The 20,649-nt window shown below is 43.0% G+C and overlaps 1 protein-coding gene and 1 long non-coding RNA gene across 7 annotated transcripts in view; both read left to right on the top strand.

Moving 5' to 3' along the window:
* Positions 1 to 20,649, top strand: part of TMC1 (transmembrane channel like 1) — a 133,455-nt gene that overhangs the window by 14,642 nt on the left and 98,164 nt on the right. For all 6 annotated transcript variants that reach the window (XM_061470818.1, XM_061470816.1, XM_061470821.1 and 3 more), the window contains exon 2: positions 4,514 to 4,669. The gene's annotated coding sequence lies outside the window, so the exon portion shown is untranslated. The remainder of the gene's footprint in view (positions 1 to 4,513; positions 4,670 to 20,649) is intronic.
* Positions 17,004 to 18,145, top strand: LOC133278231 (uncharacterized). The gene is made up of 2 exons (XR_009746485.1): positions 17,004 to 17,198; positions 17,801 to 18,145. It is a non-coding gene; the product is annotated as an uncharacterized LOC133278231 (long non-coding RNA).

The following is a 20,649-nucleotide window of genomic DNA, read 5'->3' on the forward strand; positions in this document are numbered from 1 at the left end:
CTTGTAGTTTGTTTTGATTGCCTTTGCAATCTTAATCTTCTTCCCGTGTCCTTTGAAGATTAAGAAACCATTTGAGATAAACATTGCTTTCCTAATGTTAGTGGAAAAGCACAATATTTGATAAAAATACAGTTAAGATTGGAAGTGCTGCCATGCAGGATGGAATCACCAGGGAGAAGGGAGATTGGATGGGGAACCTGGGCACCCCGGTGGGGTGTGTACATGCAGTGTGATGCATACAGGCAGACTGGGAGTCTGACAGTAAATCCACCAGCTAATGGGTCCTATCTGCTACTTTCTTTTCCTCCCTAGATAGAAACTGGGATGATACTGAGATCCAGTTCAAGAGGGCCCACTTCACTTGAGGCAAAAAGCATATAGCCCAGTTAGCTGACCTGCAAACTCATCAGTATTAGAGCCATAATGAGGAAAGTGGAATTGAAACCAGGTATTGATAGAGCCAGGTGGGGGGAAGGAAGGTGAGGGGTACTTAGGAAATTGGCTGAGGCATTCAAAGAACCAAAAGAAACACAAATGTGGTTGTCATCAGTCTCAAAATGATGATGCCAAGTAGTTAAAATGATGTAACTGCAATTAAGAAATAAGTATAAAAGACAAGTGCCAAAGGAGGGGTATAATTAGGGCTGGTGTATTATCACATATGTAACTTGTATTCTTTTGTAATTGATGGTGAAACTCTCACTGACTGTAGTGGAGCAAAACATAAACAATACTCAGTATTGCATGCTTGCCATTAGGACAACAGAAGAGGGACAGAGACATTAATGCAGCATCTACTGAGCCTAACCAGAACCCTGTGGAAATACCTGTGGGCAGAAGATAACAAATACCAGTTGTTCTCTTTCTGATTTTATGGCTAACAGATAATGAAGATAAGTACTTCTTCTAAAGGAAGGTACCAAAGATGCAAAGAAGTCAAAACATATAAAATTACATTAACAGTCTCAGGGTATCAGGGCATCCAAACCATGAAGATATTATAATCTTTGTTCCTGTGTGCTATACCCTGGAAAAAAATATGGCAATGTTTTTTTTTATTAAAGGAAACTGTGTTTACCTTCTACACTTGAGGCTGTCTATCCCAGACCATTTTGAAGATTTGCACTTAAAGTGCAGCAAACATTAAGGTCATTACTGGTAAGATTATAAAAGAATGTAAAATAATGACATGTATTAATGAAAACATAAAATGCATAGAAATCCTACCTACAGATTTTCTTAGGGTAGCTTGTGTTTTTAGTCTCTCAGAGCAATTCCCATGGAAAACAATGCTGACATGATTTTTTTTGGTCATAATATCCCACCTTCTTCAAAAAGACACTATAGTGTTTTAGTGGCTGAGTATTGGGCATCAATCACTTCCTTTTGCCCAATAAAATTAACCCAAGTGCTGTGTGGAATTATGTTGGTTTCTTTTATAACAAATTCAGTTTCTAGGACTGCAAAAAGGCAGGAGAGGGCAGCCAGACCTTTCTTTGGATGCAGGTAAGCACTGCTGCCAGGCAGGGCACAAACAGGGGATTGCCCATGACTGGTGAGCTGTGAGTGAATAGGTTCAAGGCAGCCTTTTGGTGACTGGTTGCTGGAGATCTGGTTTATACTGCTGGCAAGATGGTCTTATGGAGCAGCAGGGAAGGTCTTGCCTTAGCAGCTATTCCTCTGTGATTACTCAATAGCATGATGGAAAATCCTCATGGTGTTTGCTTATCCATTGCCTAACCAGCTTAGCTGCCTTTATTTCAGTTTAGTCTCTAGCAGACTCTCAAAAGTGCTAAGTGGTATTGACTGAGCTATGCTGAGTGGAAAATAAATCCTTTTTTGGGTTTCTAGCCTAGGCTTAGATTTGATGAGTCTAGTACATGGGAAATAGGGATGGAGTAAGAAGGGAAAGGTTTCAAATACGATACCAGTGATATTTCTGTGGAGATGCTGACAATGGCCCAAGTGACTCAGGGCCTCTCTATTTGGCAGTGTATCAGAAGCTTTTAATTGATGCTGTATATGGAGAACTTCTAAGATGTGTCTCCAATAAACACTTACTGAAAGTAGTTCCATGGAAAGGCAGTGGCAAGATAGAGCATGGTTTTGTCATCTGCTTTCTCATGTTGGCTGTGGTCTGCCAGGATTCCTGCCCCACTTGCACTTGGTGGCAAGAGCATTACTTCTTCATCTACTTCTCTTTTCATCTTTGTAAAGTGATGCAATCCTCCCTAGTAGAGGGTCACAATGAATCTATGTCCTCTCCTGTGATACAGAAATCACAACAACCCTACCATTTAACCTGCACATTCAATGTATTTGCTTTCATTCATACTACTATGAAGGCAGCCCTGCAGGTATTAGCAGAAATACTGAAAAATTAAAATCCAGCCACACCAAATGAAAATGTTGTAGCTTAAGACATAGAATCTGAGCTTGGCACATACATTGCTTAGTTGATTTATTTTATCTCTCTTTACAAAGAGAGAGACAGTGTGATTCAAGCCCACCATTGTTTTTAATTTTTTCTCTGATGGCCTTTGTGCTGCTATTAAATAGCCAGGAATTAGTGAGCACTTCTGGCCTGTCCCCTGGCTGAGCAGATGAATGTGAATGCGTCGAGTCCCTTTCCATCTTGCAGCTGTTTTGTAGCAGGGCTGGTGTGTGCTCTAGGAACAAAAGCAGACAAAGGGTTGGCTTGTCTGTACACTGCTGCCTTTTCTTGTGTCCAGATTTGGGCAGGGTGGTGGTGGAAGGCTTTTCACACTTCTGGCTCCCGTTTCCCCTTTGTGTGATGACTCTGCTCATTTCAGCTGTAAAATTAGTCATGCTTGTAAGTGCTTGTGCCAAGCTAGCGGGTTCTTGTCTTCAGGGAAGTTATAGTCATGAACCATGGCTTTTGTTAGAGGAAGTCAATGGTCTGTTGGCGGGTTACAGGATTGAAACTGCAAAGAAGAGGTATGCGGAGCCCAGTGGGCTGTGTTTGCCTTTGGGTGGCATTTTACCCATGCCAGTGTCTGGACACTCCGCTTTCTCCTAATCAAAATTTCAAATAAATTCTCACAGTGTAGGCAGTGGATTTTGTATAGCATGTTGCTTGACTTCTCCTCCTTACCTTTTACCTGCTGTTGTATTTTGGAGAGTAGGTACAGGTCCTGATTACTTTCACATCTGAAGTGTCTTTTGGGAAGATGTGTCATGCTCCCTTCTTTTCCTGCTTTTATCCTTGGGTGTCATGCTCCATGCCCATGATACTGTATTATACTTAAACATTACTTCTTTTAATTGCGTGGTATAAAAGTGCATCTTTCTTTGCCTTTTTATGGTCAGAATAGTGTTAAATTAGATTACACCAAGAGGGTATGAAGTGTGTAGGTGGAGCACAGGGGAAGCCAACCTATTGCAAGGTAGTTCAAGGATAACAAAAGGGTTATGTGGGGCCCTGGTCACACCCTGTCAGTTCAAGGAGTTATCTGTCAGGTCACAGGGGCTGGTGGTAGAAATAATTATGAACTGTCTTAATATCACAAAGCAAATAATGGCTGTGGTTGGAAGGGACTTCATTTGCTCCAACTGCCCGTCCCAGAGAAGGCTGTCCATGAGCGTGTCCAGACTGCTTTTGACTATTTCCAGTGCTGGAGACTCTGCAAACTCTCTTGGGCATCCTACTTTAATGCTCAGTCGCAGTGAAAGTAGTAGAGCCTTGCTCCATCTTCTTTACACCCTCCCTTCAGATATTTATATACATCAGTAAATTTTCCCCCTGAGCCTTCTCTAGGCTCAATATTCCCAGTTCTCACCAGCACTTCCTTATATGTGAGGTGCTCCAGCCCCTTAATGATCTTTGTGTCTGTTTGCTGGGCTCTCCAGTAAATCCCTATCTCTCTTGTACTGAAGACCCCAGAGCAGGACACAGTGCTCCAAATGCGGCCTTGCCAGTGCTGAGCAGAGGGGAAGCTCCCCCTCTCTTGACCTGCTGGCAATGCTTTGTGTAATGCAGCCCAGGATACTGTTCACCTTCTCTGCAGCAAGCACACGTTGCTGGCTCATGTTCAACTTGGTGTCTGCAAGGATCCCCAGGTCCTTTTTTGCCAAGCTGCTTTCCAGCTGTGTGACCCCAGCATATATTGATGCATGGGATTGTTCTTTCCGTGGTGAAGGACTGCGCTTTCTGAACTTCACGAGGTTCCTGTCAGCACATTTGTCCAGCCTGCATAGGTGCATACATGAAAAGTACTAATTCTCATTTACATCTTTTCCTTAGATGCAGATAGCAAACATTGGCTTTATTCTCATACTTAGAGAAAGCTATGGAACTAATGAAGGAGAACTGCCATGCATTTATCCAACTGAAAAATAGAAAAATATAAACAGTAACATATAACACAACAAAACATCTGCTGCCCCCTTGGCAGTAGGAGCACAGTCGTCCCAAAGCTATTCAAATCTGAGTAATATAGAACATATACTGAAGTGCATACAGTTAATCAGAATACACCTATTTGTTTTTTAGATAACAAGCCCAACAGAGGAATCTTGGCTTCACAAACTGATTTGTGATATTTACTAATGCATGAACAAGTTTTTTACTGCAGAAAGCCTTATTCAGAACCGTATTATGACACCAAGACAGAGCTCTGCTCTCCTCATTGGCAAGCCTCACAGGGGAGTTTCTCGAACACTTTGTGATTACTACACAAAACTCTCATAGCACTGGTGTTAGCTCTCCTACAGCATTTTTTTTTAATTTAGAGTTACAGAGTGAATATACTAAGATAAATGGAGTAGTACATGACATGGTTTGTTCTGCTGTTATCCACAAAACACAGTTCAGGAATTCATAATCTTTGAGACAAAATACAATAATCACTGGAGTTTAGCTTACAAGTAAAGCTAGATTTCACTTCTGAAACAGTGATTTTCGAGTACAAACAAGCAAAAAATAATCAGTGGCTTGGCAACTTTGCCACATGTCTGTGCATGGTGCCAGACTCCCCCACTAATGTTTGTATTTCCAGGAAGGTATGAAGAAAGATCAGTAGTGTAAAGCAGTAGCAAGGACCTTCTCTGTATTGTAATTTGAGAGGCTACAAGTGAAGCAGCAACCAAAGAGGGTTGTTACACAATGACTAGTCATAGAAATGGAATTTGCATGTTATTTCAGTTTATAGCTAATTCTTGCTAACAAACATTACTCACCACCTTGCAGGTTTCTTGAAAGACAGCAAACGTTAGTTACTGTCCAAGCAAGTTCTTATCTGCCTTTTGAAGAGTTACGACTATGTTTTGATGCAATCTGACAGTAAACAGTGTGTTCAATAAACACTCCCAAGTTGTACTTCTAAATTGGTGCTGAGCTTCTCACTTTCTAGAAACCACAGTATTATTGAAATATGCATTTAACATGTCCCCAGAGGGTCAAAGGATAAAAATAAATGAGCTGCAAAGGTTTATGTTCATATTGGGTTGATATGCAGCCTATTTGCAGATAGTCTCTATCTCTGTCTACATGTCTGTAATTACTGTGAGTCGCTGTATATCATAGAATCATAGAACAGTCAGGGTTGGAAAGGACCTTAAGATCATCTAGTTCCAACCCCCCTGCCTTGGGCAGGAACACCTCACGCTAAACCATCTCACCCAAGGCTTCGTCCAGTCTAGTCTTGAACACCGCCAGGGATGGAGCATTCACAACCTCCCTGGGCAACCCATTCCAGTGCCTCACCACCCTAACAGGAAAGAATTTCCTCCTTATATCCAATCTAAACTTTCCCTGTTTAAGTTTTAACCCGTTACCCCTTGTCCTATTACTACAGTCCCTAACGAAGAGTCCTTCCCCAGCACACCTACAGGCCCCCTTCAGATACTGGAAGGCTGCTGTGAGGTCTCCACGCAGCCTTCCCTTCTCCAGGCTAGACAACCCCAACTTTCTCAGCCTATCTTCATACGGGAGGTGCTCCAGTCCCCTGATCATCCTCGTGGCCCTCCTCTGGACTTGTTCCAACAGTTCCATGTCCTTTTTATGTTGAGGACAACAGAACTGCACACAATACTGCAAGTGAGGTCTCACAAGAGCAGAGTAGAGGGGCAGGATCACCTCCTTCGACCTGCTGGTCATGCTCCTTTTGATGCAGCCCAGGATATGGTTGGCTTTCAGGGCTGCAAGCGCACACTGCCTGCTCATGTTCAGTTTCTCATCGACCAACACCCCCAAGTCCTTCTCTGCAGGGCTGCTCTGAATCTCTTCTCTGCCTAGCCTGTAGCTGTGCCTGGGGTTGCTCCCACCCAGGTGTAGGACCTTGCACTTGGCATGGTTAAACTTCATGAGGTTGGCATCAGCCCACTTCACAAGTGTGTCAAGGTCCCTCTGGATGGCATTCCTTCCCTCCAGCGTGTCAACCGAACCACACAGCTTGGTGTCATCGGCAAACTTGGTGAGGGCACACTCAATCCCACTGTCCATGTCAGAGACGAAGATGTTGAACAAGACCGGTCTCAACACCGATCCCTGAGGGACACCACTTGTTACTGGTCTCCAGCTGGACATTGACCCATTGACCACAACTCTTTGCATGCGGCCATCCGGCCAGTTCTTTATCCACCGAGTGGTCCATCCATCAAATTGATGTCTCTCCAATTTAGAGACAAGGATGTCATGTGGGACAGTGTCGAACGCTTTGCACAAGTCCAGGTAGATGACATCAACTGCTCTACCCCTGTCCATCAGTTCTGGAGCCCCATCATAGAAGGCCACCAAATTGGTCAGGCAGGATTTCCCCTTAGTGAAGCCATGCTGGCTGTCACCAAGCACCTTGTTGGTTTTCATGTGCCTTACTTAGCATGCCTTCCAGGAGAATCTGCTCCAAGATTTTGCCAGGCACAGAGTTGAGACTGACTGGTCTGTAATTCCCTGGGTCATCCATTTTCCCCTTCTTGAAAATGGGGGTTATATTTCCCTTTACCCAGTCATCGGGAACTTCACCTGACTGCCATGATTTCTCAAAAATGTTGGCCAGTGGCTTAGCAACTTCATTTGCCAGCTCCTTCAGGACCCATGGATGGATTTCATCAGGTCCCATGGACTTGTGCATGTTCAGGTTCTTAAGATGGTCTTGAACCAGATCCTCTCCTACAGTGGGCCCAAGGTCTTCATTCTCACAGTCCCTGCATCTGCCTTCCAAGACTTGGGTGGTGTGGTCAGAGCCTTTGCCAGTGAAGACCGAGGCAAAGAAGTCATTCAGAACCTCAGCCTTCTCCAAATCCTGTGTAGCCAGTTCTCCCGAGAGCTTCCTGATGGGGCCTGCCTTCTCCCTAGTCTGTTTTTTATTTGCTATGTACTTGTAGAATCCCTTCCTGTTATCTTTAATACCTCCAGCCAAGTTTAATTCTAACTGGGCCTTAACTTTCCTAACCTGGTCGCTAGCTTCCCGAACAACATCCCTGCCGCATGTCCTTGCTTCCACTTTTTATAAGCCTCTTTTTTCATTTGAATTTTCCTCAGGAGCTCCTTATCCATCCAAGGAGGTCTCCTGGCCCTCCTGCTGCACTTCCTTCTAGTTGGGATGCAACACTCCTGAGCTTGTAGCAGGTGATCCTTGAATATCAATCAGGAGTCTTGGGCCCCCCTGCCTTCTAGGGCTGTATCCCATGGAACTTTACTAAGCAGGTTCCTGAAGAGGCCAAAGTCTGCTGTTTTGAAGTCCAGGGCAGTGAGCTTGCTGCACGCTCTTCTCACTGTTCTGAGGATCTCAAATTCGACATCTCATGATAGCTGCATCCAAGGCTGCCCTGGAGCATCACATTTCCAACCAGCTCTTCCCTGTTGGTGAGCACGAGGTCAAGCATGGCACCTCTCCTTGTCTGCTCCTCTATTACTTGCAGAAGGAAGTTGTCTTCCACACAATTGAGGAACCTCCTGGATTGCTTGTGCTGGGCCGTACCGTCCCTCCAACAGATATCAGGGTGGTTGAAGTCACCCATGAAAACAAGGGCCTGTGATATGCAATGCATATTACTTGGCCAGATTAAATTCTGGACTATCTAACCTTGCATATTTTAATGTGTGTTTTCACCTACATCTCCAATGATGGCTGGTTTTGGTTTTGTTTTTTTTTTTTTTTTAATTTATTTAATATTAATGATTTTCAGTATATGTTTCTGCTTGTCTTACTGAAACGAAAAACTTTGGTGAAGCCTTACAGTATAGTCTAACTTTGGGGATCATGACACCATTAATCCACGCATTGATGGATGTCTGATACGAGGTGAACTCTTGCTGGCTGAGGGAATGGGCAGGAGCTGTATGTTAGTGTTTACCACCCACTGAAGAATCTCAGCATCTGCTAGTAACAATATTGATTTTTCTGAAACTTACCTGTGCGCCATCTTCATCAGTTTTCTTTGGCTCAGGATCTCCAGTGTTTCACTAAAGATTTTTTTGTCGTCTGCTTTTTCAAAGGTTGCATGGATACTTCCTAATTTTCGTGCATTTTCAGTTTCCAGTGACCCTGAGATGAATGTTTTCTAACTGGGAAACTTGATTTGAGGTTATATTTGAAAGCAAAGTAGGTAAGTCTTGCAGTTAAGTTTTGGAATTTTGCTGTCATTAAACCAACACAGAATTCAGTATTCTGCTTCCTAGAACTTTTGAGGAAATTAGAGAAGCTTGAGGTTTGATCTAACTGTTGAATGTCCGCTTTTCTGTTTTATTTTAAGATACTTTATGCTGTAAGGAGTCAAGCTCATGAGATTAAAAGGTTATCCTGAAGAAGTCACACTATGTGTCTGAAGTCACCCAGCTGTTACAACAAGCCTTTCCAAAGCTGTGAGAAATGACAAAATACTGTAGCAACACTCAGGCATGCTGACCTTGTCATCTTTGGTCTTGCACTTGTTTTAGAAGTTTTCAAAGTATTTCAGGATGATCTGTTTTTTTAAGATCCATTAGTGGTGGCAATGTCCGGTTTGTGAGTCTTAATGCCATCAGCTGGTTCTCTCTTTTCACTATCTTTGTAGGAAACAATATGCCTTTTAATGTTAGTAGTATCTCTCCATGTTGGAGTTTCACCTACAACCAAGCTAGCAGATCCCACAGATGGAAACAAGGATTGTTAAGATAACGCCCTGAATTTGGGAGTAGTAGGAGCCAAACAGCTGGAGGTATGCCTGTGAATCTGTGTTAGATGTACGTCACAGAGAATCACTCAACTTTAGTTCAGCAGACTCTTTTTGCTGAACTGCTGAGCCTGGTGCATACTCATGTCAGCAGATAGGACAGAAGGTGCTGGTACATTTGTGAGGAGCAATAGTGGCTTCATTCATCAGCTCAGCAGAATTTAACTAAATTAGGTAAAAGCTTACAGGAGAAGTTCTCCTATTGGAAATGCTGTGACTCCCAAGCACCAACAACCAGACTAGGTTTGCAGTGTAAGAGCTGGGAGTTAAGACCTAGGTTTTCTAGGAAGAAGGTTTGTGGTTATTTTATGAATTCAAAAGTGGGTGCTAACCAGTTCCCCTTTTCATCATCACTGTAACTGTGGCATTTTGAAGTCCATACAGCCACAAGCAAAGCTGACAGAAACCTCTAGTATTTAAAAGTTGGGGCTGCTGAGGCAGCCTCATTTCACGCCCCTTAAGGTTATGCATTATGCTACCAGCTTTAATTATGTTGTTGCATACATTTTTTCCACTCAGAATTTTTCTTACCATTATTCTAACATTTATGAACCTTTCAGTGTTTGAATTTGCATTGCTAACTTTTCTCTCACATCAGACTTTTCTTAGGGTGTGGAGTTAGCTGGAAATGTACAGATTTCCTGTCATTTTTAAAAAGGAAGTCACCCTTTAAGCTGAAGAAGTCAACTTCTTGAGCCCTCCTGACCACCTTTCATATGGATCCTTACCAGAGATAAGGAATCCTACTGCTTTTCTCATATATTTTAACTGAAGGAATGACTGGTAGTGGTAGAAACCCAAGAGGCTTAAGTTTCCTAAAATGCTAAACAGCAAAGCCAGAGATGTGTAAGGCAGCCTGGCCTACCAGCCTCTCTTTGTGGATGACATAAAACACTCTCCTTTTTCCTTTCCTTTTCCAGTCTGGGAGGCTGAATATAAATGTGAAGATGCTCCAAGAAGAATCAAAGTTCCAGGCCCATAACACTGGAATAGTTTCAGTTCTTTCTGCCAGCAGATGCAGCCTTTGTTCTCATGGCAGCTATCCATCTGCTTTTCAGTTGAATGGGAATTGCATTCAGTCTTTTCCCAGCTCCCTTGTGGTGCTCCCTGAGGGATACTGTCTTGAGCCTCCTCTATGAGGAGCTAAGCACTCACACTTTTCAGGAGCTGCTGAACTTCTTAGAAGACCCAGACCATGTAGTAATGACAAAGTATTCTTCTAATGAAAGAATATGTTGGAGGAGAAAATAAATTAGTATTTAAGCAAAGCTCTTGCAACAGCCTAGACACTGTTCTTAAAGAGCATCAGGCATTTGAAAAGACACTGAGGAACAATAAGAACATACTTTTTAAATCAAAAACTGATGGAAAAAGATTGTTGGTGTTGAGAGGACGGAATACAGATTTCAGCTCTACCAGCTGTAATTAAAACCGTAAGCTTCTGTTGGGATCCTGTTAAAAAGAAATCTAAGAGTCCTTATGGATATCATTATTTGACCGTTTGATGCACCACTGAAAGAGAGAAGAAAGCTCCAGTGTCACAAGTTGCTTCATGTGGGCAAACTCCTTTACTCACCACAAACTCCACTGATTTTCCTAATGATTAGGTTAATGCTTTGAAGGGAGGTAACTGGCAGCTTTGTGAAGCCTTAGTGCTTGGCTTGGTCTCTGCTTTATAGTTTTACCAATATAGACTTACATTGGTCGGGGGTGTTTTATGATGATGGTGACAGCACTAGAGTGGGTCTGGCAAGCCAAGCAAATATGCTGTGCTCTATCTCTGCTTGTTGCCTGCACTGTGCTGCTGTAGCACATGGGATTAATGCGTGACTTCATATGCTGTGCAACAGAACTTGCCTGTGCGCAGAGGTGAGGATTGCTGGCTTCACTCCCCAGACCTGCGCTCCAGCAGGGCAGGGTCCTGCACCTGCATCAGCCCATCCACAGTCCCAGCTGGGGGTGTACGCACTCATACCGCTGCAACGACTTGGAGCATGTAGACCTCATAGTGTGCAAGGAGACATGGTGTCAATGTGCAGCTGCCTGCAGAGATCCTCCAGCACTTACAAGTGGTTGCCTGCTTATAATTGATAAGGGTTGTTCCAGCTCTTTGAATGTTGAAACTGTATAGGTAAGAGATGTGCTGTGAAAAGGGTGTCCTCTTTGACCACTGTAACTTTAATAATCTCTTCTTTATCCCTCTCTTTTTCTGAAAGTGAGTAGGCAGCCGTTGTCTCAGGAAAAGAGAGAAACCAAGAGCAAAAGATGTCCAGTGAAAGGGGTTTTATTTTCTTCTCTTTCTTGCCATGAAAGGGTTCATTGTTCCACCTCCACAGTTTATTGCTGGCTGTGGAGAAAGGAGCAAATTGCTGAGTGCAGGCAGAGGAGAAGAATGGTATTGAGCTAGGATGAACAGGGGTTTTCATCATGACAAGAACTGGCCAGATGATAAGAAATCAGTTGATTTTGTGTCAAATGGCTGATGTTATATTTTAATATTTCAGTAGTGACCGTGCTGCCTCTGATGCCTTTTGGAACTCTTTGTACTTTCATTTAACCTGGAATTAGAGCTTTCAAACACAATCAGTAAGCCCCTAAAGGGAGCAGTTACTTGTCAGCTGTGATTACATTTAATTAGTGCAAACGGGAAATTTGCCATTTTCCCTCTTAATCATAGTTCACTGAGCTCTACTGAGTCTTTTTTGGGGGTCGGTATTGCCTTTTGATTCTCTGAGTGCTGAGTTACATTAAACTACCATATTCTTAAGGTTTCATAGCAATTACTGTCAACACAGAAAAATATATCAGACAAGGCAGAAAATTCTCCCTTCTGCAGGACATAGAGAATGAATTTATTTTCCTTTTTCTATGTACAAAAATAGCAGCGAAGAAATGTGGCTGAACAAATTAAGGTGAATTGGTATTGTTTCTTCTAGTAATTTTGACAGCACTTTCTAGATGGGAATTTTTACCAGTAGAACTGTACTGATGTAATTATACTGCTATAGTTATGCTGGAATAAATTCCCGTGTGAGCAGTCTTAGTCAGGAAGGAGAGTGTTCATGTAAGGATTTATACTGATATAGCTCTACTGAGTTAATAATACCAGCATTGTTTGACCTTCAGATTTCTCCATGTAGATGAATGCTTAGCAAAAATGCATAGCTTGGAGACTTGCACCCGGTATACAAGATGACTTGGAGTTATCTGCAGTGGGGTGCTGGAGGTTGGCTCAACTACCTACCCTTTTCTTCCACGTATCTGTTGGTTCCTCTTCTGAGCATTAACCATTAAAGCTTTTCATCATCATCTGAAAAGGTTCTTTGTCAGTGAAACAATACAGATGTTTTATGATGTTATCCAATACACTGTATTTTTTCTTCACAATATATGGCATTCACTGAGCAAAAACGACTTGAGAGACATCTGTAGCTAATTTTATTCTGGAGGAGTGGAGCTTTCAGGGTTTGCTGTAGGCCTGGGACCTTAACAATGACATAAGCAATGTGTATTTGATGTGTATTGGTTAAAAATTTGTAGGTGGTGCTGCTGTAGGCTGGATAGTTACTATGACAGTATGTGTAAATAGTGCGATTTATGTGCAAAGTCATGATTAATTTAAAGTATATATTTAGGTCTGCATTTACATTTGGCTTCCTCTTCTAGTTCAAAAGAAAAAGTTTGTAATATAATTTGGTCTTCCTTTAACTCTTGATAAATACTTTCAGTTGATTTCAGTGTTGTATAACCACGTTCTAGCAGCATGGACAGCACAGGAAAGAAAATTAATTTTTTTGGTCAGTATTGATTGTACATAGGGACTTTTGTGCATGTTGAATTTTCGCAGTAGTAACTCAAGCTTCATTGATTTCAAAAAAATCTGCATATAGGCAGTATATTCCCCTAGTTTAACATAAGTGCCAGTTGCTATACTGGTGTTTTTTGTGTTTGGCTTTGCTATCATAAAATCTGAATGATGAGCAGCAGAAAATTTACATTCAAAGCGTTTCAGAGGTTTCCCAGAACACTGCTGCTAAACACTGCACAACATCTGCAAACTGATGTTTGGTCACCTACGTGAGAATGACAGAATGAAGGAGAGAAGTTTGGGTTTGGAAGGCTTAGATATAGTCAAAAAGGCAGCAGGATAAGGAGGCAAAACCAAAGAATTGCTGAAAGAGGAAAATTACTATAATCAGGGAACTGGAAAGGCATTGCAGAAGCACATCTTATTGGGTAAATGAACTAACAAAGCATGCTTTCTTGTTCCTCTAGTGTCTGACTGCATTTACATTGACCTGAAATCCCACCAGCAGCAGACTCTGAAAACCCTGTGCGTGAGGAACAGCTGCTCATAAGAATATGTGCCTCAGAAACTCCAATAATAGCTGGGAAAAAGAAGAGGTGTTGTCAAGCAAAGCAACAGGTTTATTTCATCTGTATTAATAATACATTACATGTGATAACTTTAGGCAGCTGATACTGCTCGAGAGCATACAAGCTCAGTGGTAAGTGTATCAGATGTCCCACTTAGATGCAGAGGCTACAAAGCAGACAGTCTGGGTGTAAGGGGTGCCATTCTCAGCTGTGGACACTACACAGGAGGCAGTGTAATGGAGGTTATGTTTACTCTGCAGAACAGAACAAGTGTCCTCCGGGGTCTATCTCTCAGGTCCTGATCCTATGATCACCTCACTCAGTGGAGCTCTTGCATAGCGTGATTTCATTCTGGCCTCTGTGCTTGGGTTTCCCTTGTATGGAAACCAGGATACAGGGGATGCTGTGGGGACTGTATTGCATCCTGATACAGCATTGCTATGTGGCTGCGTGTTCACCCAGGCTCCTGCGAAGGATCCAGACCCCCACAATCTCGTAATGGCACACACTAGCCCTGCTCTGCACTGCCACATCTAGGCCTGGCTGATAAATTATAGACAAAGAGTACTGAAGCAGTGAAGAAATAGCCAGTTGCTAAATATGAATTAGGTTTGCATTTGCATTTGCTGCAATTAGACATATTTATCTTGTACATTGACACTGTTCCACTTAATAAACCTCCCTCTCTGTATCATGAAAGTGAGATAGTAGAGGCAATGAGAGCAGAGAAAACCAAAGTGAACCAGTGTGGTGAATCAGTGAACCAAAGTGAACCAGTGTGGTGAATCAGTGAACCAAAGCTGTGAGGTGTCCTGCTTCAAATGAAATATCAGATCAGAGTTGTCTGCAGGCAGTTTTCATAGGCCTGGACACTTCATAGACCTGGCAAGCTTAGGGGCTGGCAAGATATTTCCTGCTGCTCTGCAAAGGGTCAGTACACAGGCTGGTGCTGCTGGTCAGGGAATTGGGTGAACATTTCCATTTGGACAGGCATGAATGACTTTGCTTCCTGCAAGGAATGTATCTTGAAGTGTCATAACCCTTCAGCTAGTGATTCCTACTGTAGTGGAAACAGTGGCTGTCGTGGTTTAAACCCTAGCCAGGCACCTTGTTCACTCACTCCCAGTGAGTGGTGCCAGGCTGGAAGGAATCGAGCCCCACCCCCCAAGGGCTCTCCCCTTCCCTGCTGGCTGTGGAGAAAGGAGCAAATTACTGAGTGCAGGCAGAGGAGAAGAATGGTATTGAGCTAGGATGAACAGGGGGAGGAACGGGGAGGAGGATCGAAAGAGTGCAACTCCTACGGGTTGAGACAAGAACAGTCCAGCAACCAATGTACAACACAAATCACCACCACTACCACCACCGACAACGATGATAAGGGAAAATAACAAGGGAAGAGAATACGATACCACCGGCCAAGAAACGAGTCCCACCCGGAAGCCCGTGTCCTTCCGGGTAACTCCCAGTTACCCCCCACCCCGGCCATGACGTGCTGTGGTATGGAATACCTCTTTGGCTAGCCTGGGTCAGGCGCCCCGTCTCTGCTTCCTCCTGGCTTCCCCTCCCCCCTGGCAGAGCATGAGCCTCACAAAGTCCTTGGTCAGGGTAAACATCACTTAGCAACAACCGAAAACATCGGTTTCACCAACATTGTTCCCAGGCTGGAAGTCAAAACACAGCACTGCACCAGCTACCACAAAGGAGAAACATGACTGTTACTGCTGAACCCAGGACACTCTCATACCGCTGTACCCTCAATAAGGCACACTGCAGGTGCAGCAAAAGCATGGGCCCAGGAAACCATGGGCCTTGGCTAGTGGTGTCACACCACATGGGCCAGGACAAATGACCCAGTATGTTAGTCAAAAAGCCTCTTTGCCAAATAAATGTGTGAGGATCTATGTGAGACATCCCTGATACCATATCGCTAGCAATTTTCCCATAGGAGGTGGCGTCTCCTAGTTCACTCAGACTGCCTGGAAAATCAGTGTCTTTTTCTCTCTGCAATGTGTCCTATACAGCTCCAGACAATATTGCAGTCAACACATAAGAACTGGGGTCTGAGGTCGATATTGAACACTAGGGATCATTGTTATAAAAAGCATGCTCTGCTGTTACCTTGCAGCTGCTTTGGTGACTGCTAGAGAGTTCCTCGTATAAGCACATCTTCATCAGCTGTGCTATCTGGAAGAAAGCAGAAAGACTCAAGACAGGAAAACATACAGTAATGTCTGTACATCCAAACAGGTAGTAACAATCAAGGACTGCTGAGGGCAATACAGTGGCAATATCTGTAATTCAACGGGTGTACCCACCTTCTTCACAGCAGCTCTGCTTCTTGGGCTTCCAGCACTGTATTGGTTAGCACCTGAAGGCCACAGCAGAGCAACACCAACTTCAAGATGCCCTAGGTGCTTGCAGGAGGTCACCTGTGTGTATGTTACTTATGTGAAGTGCACAGACGTCCTCTGATGCCCTAACAATGCCTCTTTATTGCTTCTAGAATAACAGTGTGCTAAATGAAGCTATTCTGTGGTTATTCTTCTCACTGAAGCAGCTATGCAGGCTTCTTTCCCTTTCCTAAGCCTCATGCTTATTCTCTTTCCTAGGCAGCTGCAGGTGAGACAGAGGAACCTGTGATCATGGCCACTGAAACTACTGTCACAGCTGTTGACTAGCACAGTACTTGGCTTGTGGCCAAGTGATCAGTGATCACGTGTCACATCAAATCAGTGTCATGTCAAATGTACACGTGCCATGTGTGTAGTGTGTCTGCCTGTCAGACTGAAGTGTGAGTCACCTTTACAGTGGCTGTGGCTGTTCACTGACTCTGGCTCTTTTGAAGAGTCAGATGATGAGATAGTAGAACTTCCCAGGATTTTTCTTGTGTGATCATGAGATGGGGTGCTGCAGTTTTTAGTTGCTTCATGGCTGACATCCAATTGCTAGAAAAATGCTGCCTTGAATGGAGATCAGCACTGTTATAAGCAAGTGAATCCATCAGAGGAAATCTTCATTTTCTGAAAGCATTAGCTCACTGTAAAATGAAATCTGTTGGGATGCTGTGCCTGCTCAGATGGTATGCTCAAAATGAAGTACATCACCTTGATGTAACCTGAAGAAAGCAGACAAGCTCTAAATCTTCTCTGTATTGGGTTGGCTTGGGTTGATGTCACTGAAATAAATGGACTTGCACAAGTGAGCTGTATTTATTCATTCCAACTGCCCTAGACTGCTTTTTAGAGAGGTGTTGACTTGTTTGATGTGATCCCAAACCTAGATGCTGGCCATGATGCTAGAATTTAGATTCTTTTCAGCAAACAAAATTCAGCAGTCTGGGAGTACTCCTGCATTTTTGTACCAAGGCCCCAGCTTTAAGCTGGCGATGAAGTCTAGCAACAGGACTCTGTTACCAGAATATCTGGAACAAAAAAAAACAAAACCAAACCTAAAATTAGCTACCAATCCCAGACTGGTTGCACTAAATGGAGTTTTGTTGTCTTCCCTTTTCTGTTGCGAGTTATGGCCTATCTACAGAATGGTAAGATTTGTGTATTGCCATAAAATGCCATAGACCAGAATTATGACTGGGTCAGAGAATAGAGGCTGAGCTGCCAGGTCCACTGAACAGCATCGCAGCTGTCGTGGTTTAAACCCAGTCAGGTAACTTGTTCACTCACTCCCAGTGAGTGGTGCTGAGCTGACAACAATCGAGGTCTGTGTCCCGCCCCCCCCCACCGGGGCTCTCCCCTTCCCCGCTCCCGGAGGAACGGGGAGGAGGATCGAAAGGGTGCAACTCCCACGGGTTGAGACAAGAACAGTCCAGCAACCACTGTACAACACAAATCACCACCACTACCACCAACGACAACAATGATAAGGGAAAATAACAAGGGAAGAGAATACGATACCACCGGCCAAGAAACGAGTCCCACCCGGAAGCCCGTGTCCTTCCGGGTAACTCCCAGTTACCCCCCACCCCGGGCATGACGTGCTGTGGTATGGAATACCTCCTTGGCTAGCCCGGGTCAGGCGCCCCATCTCTGCTTCCTCACAGCTTCCCCTCCTCCCTGGCAGAGCATGAGCCTCACAAAGTCCTTGGTCAGGGTAAACATCACTTAGCAACAACCGAAAACATCGGTTTCACCAACATTGTTCCCAGGCTGGAAGTCAAAACACAGCACTGCACCAGCTAACACAAAGGAAAAACATGACTGCTACTGCTGAACCCAGGACAGCAGCACTCAAGAGATGCTGCTGGGCGAGGAGACTTCAAATCCCTTAATACTAATTCAGAAAGCCTGCCAGAAGTTGGCTGGAAAATGCATTTATCTCACTGCTTCAATATTGCTACACAAATGCCACAATTATTTTTCCTCAGCAGCTCTGTGAGAAAAACAATGACTTGAGTGCATGAAAATAAAACCAGGCTGCCACTCTGGACACTGGTAGAGCCAATGGTGAGAGAAGAGTAACAACTGGGAGCAAGCTCCTATCTTCTGTTCACAATTTTCTTGTCTTCATTTCAGTGCCCAGCTTTCTCTGTAATGAAAAGCAAAATTTAATAAAGAGAAGCTACATTTGCTGAGTTTGACTGTTGTGAGATAGCATTTTTATCTTACTCAGCTGTTCCTTACTTACTCACTATACATTATGTAAGGCCACAGTTTCAGTCTTCTCCCAAACTGCATGAAAGAAGACACGTGTGTGTGCATGTGTGTGTGTTCAAGCTGTCTTTTCTCCGTGTGTGGTAAGAGCATGCCAAGAACACTGTCATCATTACCAAAATGCAAATGAATAAAAATAACACAATATGGAATAATCTATTTTACATGTGCACAGGGTGTGCATGCAGATTGTATTGGTGCAGTTTAGCAGCCCAAGCTTTAAAGCCTTGTTCTACAGTGTCTTTACACAAAGCTTTCCGTAAGCTATGTTGTACGCTAATGTCTTGTTATTTGATTTTGCAAAACGTAAAGGCACCACCTATCTTCCCCATGTGTCTGCCTGGGTAAAAGGGAGAAGGTGTAACAATTAGGATCTTGCAATCATGACTGGCTACATTGGAGGAGTGGAGAGAAATATAGTGATTAGAAACTTGCAGTATCTGGTTAGTATTCAACGTTAGTGCTAATGCAAAAAAATACTTGACCATTTATTTAAACCTGAACACGTTTTCAAAGTTCAGGGCCCTTTAGTGTCCTTCCTTGAACTGACAACCTGCGAAATCAAAACTCTGGGCAGTTTTCCTTTAAGGCTACTGGGGCCTCTTTCTGTTCGCTGAGTGATTTCCTCAGACAATTTTAAAGATAATATCGTAAGTATAAACAATTGAAGGTGGAGCCTAACCTACCACATCAGCAATCTACTGAAGCTGAACTCTTCTTATGGCTGACATTGAAGTTCTTCTGTGAACCCTAGGAGTTGTCACAGTCTCTGGGGGAATGGTTATCAAAACCTGGGAGTTGCTTAATACTTGTAACTATGATAAGTCTTTGTGGAACTATAAAATTACAGGCAGTTTTGCACAAGTATCTTTTAAATGACAGCAGAGCACCCCTCTTTCCTCCATTCAGAACTGATTAGAAAACTCCCTCCCACACTTTTCCCTGCTTTTAAACTAGAACACGTGTTTTTCTCTCTCAAATAAAATTTATTTTAAGGAGTTGTGTGTAACAGGTTTATGCATATGATGAATTGGAAAATATTTATACTTACATTAAGAACGTGTTGGAGTTCACTCAAGGGTGTACACTGTATGTACTTTGGTATACATGAAATTGACAAAATAGGAATGTTTTTACCATATATCTGGACTTGCAAAACAAAAATAAAATGTACAAGGTAAATTTCTGAGAAGCTTTCTGTTAGAAAATGGACAGTAGAAGTGTGTAAATATACAAATTCTGAAGAAGTCAGGCCTCTTCTGCTGCTGGATCTACTCTCAAAAAAGTAAACAGGAAAATGTTTGAACCATATGAAGATTTCCCAATCAATATTTAGGCTGCAAATCTACAGTGTTTAATAAATAACTTTTCATTTCAAGTATTAAGTATGTGTACAGCATACCTTACAATGTATATATAATGCAACATAGTGGTTGAAAAAATGACATTAATAAAGGATAATTTTAAGATGTTCTGTCTTTTCCAGCACTTCCCTTTCCTCCTCAGGTCCTGAAATTTCCTCCCTGGAGAATTCTGAAATTTTGTGTTGCTGGCCCTACAGAGGGATAACAAGTGAAAATCTTTCATAAAACTTAATTCCTGGCATGGCTTATTACTAGTGATGACTGCAGTATTGACAGAGCTTTGGTGGTCATATTAGATTGGATATAACACTTCAAAGAAAGTGGAAGAAACTGATTTGAGACAGCCACAATCTAGAAAATATGTTTTAGGGAGCAAGCTTGCACAAGACTAGATGAACTAAAATGGCTTTCCTATCTTGTACTTTTCTGATTCTGTAACCATGTTTTGTGTTCTGTTAACCCATTAAAATAAGCTTTGCATGCTCCCCATTGATTTCCAGCCTTGCAGTCAGCAAAATGAGGTGTATTACTCACGCTCAACTGGCTGCCTGGCACTAGTGGGTGTGCTGTGATCTGACACTGTCAGAACATTCTAAACCACCATTCTGAGCCTTTCTCCAAGGTCACCAAGTAATTTAGGAGATAATTAGCAGTGAAGTAAGATTTTCTCACCTTCTGGTATGCCAGCTAGGGCAACATTTTCCATAATCAAAGAGGATGGATGCAGCTGAAGATCTCTCTTAAATCAAATGCTGAATCACCTGTGAATGATAACTCACGCAAATACTTCTCATTTCTGTAGCATTACCACCTTTGTAGTATTAGGAAAGGAGCTGCAGGGGGAAGATAATGAATACAAGTATGCTCTCTAGACGCTGGTCTTTTAAACTGGGCTTTTGGCATACTGAGCACTTGGCTTGTTGTGAAGTGGGGGGCTTGTTGTGAAGTGGGGGGCTTGTTGTGAAGTGGGATATCTATTGCAACCTCAGTCTGACGAATAGATAGAAAATACATTATATAGAAAGGCTGCTTCAGGAAAGATACATTATATAGAAAGGCTGCTTCTA

Source organism: Pezoporus flaviventris, unplaced genomic scaffold (genome assembly GCF_033815535.1).
Source record: "Pezoporus flaviventris isolate CSIRO_AGI_PZ_B2104156 unplaced genomic scaffold, CSIRO_AGI_Pfla_v1 ptg000064l, whole genome shotgun sequence".
NCBI lineage: Eukaryota > Metazoa > Chordata > Aves > Psittaciformes > Psittacidae > Pezoporus > Pezoporus flaviventris.